This window comes from Sesamum indicum, linkage group LG1, assembly GCF_000512975.1.
Source record: "Sesamum indicum cultivar Zhongzhi No. 13 linkage group LG1, S_indicum_v1.0, whole genome shotgun sequence".
Lineage (NCBI taxonomy): Eukaryota > Viridiplantae > Streptophyta > Magnoliopsida > Lamiales > Pedaliaceae > Sesamum > Sesamum indicum.
The window spans coordinates 1,541,786-1,544,721 of record NC_026145.1 but is presented as its reverse complement, the minus strand read 5'-3'; positions in this window follow the sequence as shown (position 1 = coordinate 1,544,721).

Here is a 2,936-nt window from a genome sequence, read left to right as displayed (position 1 = left end):
CCGCCTCGGGTGGCGGAGGGGGAACCTCACCTTGAGCATAATCACTCAATGCGGCGCCAGTATCCTTAAGGGATACAGCATAGCCAGAGTGGGCTGATGCAAAAGCGTTCCTCACAGAAACAGCCTCTTTCATAATATTTCTCCTCTCTTTACATCTGGAAACTGACTCTTCATTGTCTATCTTTGATTGAGCACAACCCATTTGTATATCTGGGCTTGAATCGAAGAGGTTGGGGGGTTTCACATGTATAAATTTATTAAGTACATTTATACAAATATATACAACCAAAAGAAGAAATCTCGCAGAAATGCGTCCCTATGAGCAAAATAGGAATCTTTCTTGATTATTTCCTTTCAAATGAAAAGGGCTTTCTGGGTTATACAGTTCATAGAAGAAACTACATAAAAATCACACATAAATACATCTCCGCATGTAAAAAAGGAACCCGACTAGATTTATGTCCACAAGGGTTTGAAATAAAAAAAGAAGGGTTTCCAACAAGGAGGATGAAACAGCAGTTCATGAAAATGAGAATGCATTCGCGAACATCACCTGTGTGTGTGTGTGTGTGAGAAACTCCGACCAGCTTCAACAAAATGGTGATGTATAGATACGATTACTCCTTCCTTATCTATCCGTGAAGATTCAATTTTTACTTTTGATTTTCTTTGCCCTTTTTGAAAACGGTGGATGAATGATGAATGCTGAGGAGGAAAGGAGAAACAGACAAATTTTATGCAGAGACAGTGCACTGAGAAGTACAGAGCGGCACGGAGAGAGAGAGGGCTCGGATTGTCTCCAGTCTTGCTTCGTGCAGTTATATTCTTTTTCAACTACCTGGCCAGGCGAACTCGTGCGACTTCATTAGCATAAAAGGAGCAAAAAGAAGTGGCGCTTTTGGATAAAATTGAGAAGTAAAGGAGTTTAGGTGCGAATGGGGCTCGCGGTTTTCAAAAACGGAAGGTGTAACGGTCACAATACTCGAGGTATGACGACGTCGTCTGGTTTTTTAGGCAATATTTATTACACATTTATATGCTTGCTTACATTTTTTATAAAAATTTATATGCAAGGCAATGTGAAAAAATTGCATATTCTGAATCATATTGCTCGAAATTTAATTCTTACTACCTTTTGTTAAATATTTTATTGATTATGATCCGAATTGAGGTGGTGAATGACCTGTATGCCAAGTGTACTAACGTGTCCCTATCCTTTAACTTTCTCGAACTAGACTTGCAGTACGATTAAACTTGCTAAAATGGCCCCTAATTGAACCCTCATAAGTACAAATCAGAAAGAATAGAAAATATTTATAAAATTGTAATACTCGATCTCAACATATTAAATACATACCTTACAAATAAAGACAACTTCTATTTATAAGAGCCACTTGTACGAACTGACATTGGGACTGATATTGGGCCACGTGTCAGATCCCTATTCTTTAGATAGATATTATATAGACGACTGTGATTTCAGATATTCGGATCAGAATGGTCAGATTAAAAAGTAAAAACAAAAGCATGTAGATTCAATCTCTCTTTATGCCATGTTTACTTCAGCTTATTGGATAAATGTCCCAAATATTAATTTGTGATTATTTGGGAAATGACTAGTTACTAAGTTATTTGCTAGTTATAATATATTTTAGGTAATTTGACTGACTATCAGAAATGTTTGTTTACTAGTATTAGACAACTTGAATGATTGTGTAACGCAATTACTCGTTTGTCCCAGTATAAGACAAAAAGACTCGCCATACTATGATGAATGGACTAGGACACGGCAAAATGAAAATTTTAAAAAAATTAGAACACAATACGACACTAACACAGGCATATATAGATATTTTTTATTAAATATATATTCTTAATTTTTCATAAAATTAAAATTTATTATATGGAAAATATCAAGATAAAATATAAAATAAGCATGTCTTACATTTAAATATTTAACCAAATATGGCAAAAATATATCCATAATCAGTTTATTTTAATAAGTATGCAATGAAAATTTTCTAATCATCTAAATTAATTAAATCATCAGGACTGTCTCTCAAATTTTAGTAATTTTATCTCAAACTTAGTCCGAGGAATTAATTATTTTTTGTTTTATTAAGCCCATAACTTTAAAAGGAAAAAAACAATCTAGAAGTTTTTGAAAAATATAAGAAAAAATTCTAAACATGTCGAACACGCCAACAGAAGTGTCCAACACTGTGTCCTTTTTTTCTTTCCATTTTTTTATATTTTTCAATGCGTAGATATCATGTCCGAAGCATGTTTGAGTCATGTTTGTATCTAACACTATATCAAATAATTTTTTAAAATATTCGTGCATTACAGTAGTCATATCAACCCATCACATTAATTGATTTATCTCCCTCTTGCTTCATCATGGATGATTTGGGTTGTCTTCTTCTCATCTTCAAAGAAATAGTCTACTCTAATAAATCTCAAAAAGAAAAACTCTTAACTTGTTAAGAAAATGTTAAATTTCTTCTGTAATTTTAAATTATTTCATTATCATCATTTTTTTTTATATAAGCAATTGGTTATAATATAAGTAGATCAACATTTGCATATTTCAACTCAAAATTTTTTTATTATATTAAAAATTTAAAAATCCCAATTTTAGTTTAGGGTAAATTACGTTTTGCCAAACTATGCCCATTTTTCAGTTTCCTATCAAAAAGAAAATTCATGTCAACTTACCATCTCAACTTTGTTAAATTTACACTTTACCATATATGATCATTTTTATTGATTTTCTTGCCGAAAAACATTACATGTTGTACATATATGAAAAACATTACATCATATAACCCTTAATATCACTTGTGCATGCATGTGATGTTTTTTTGAGAAAAAAATTGATTAAAAAATAGTTATAAATGACAAAATGCAAAATTTTTATAAAATTGAGATGGTAG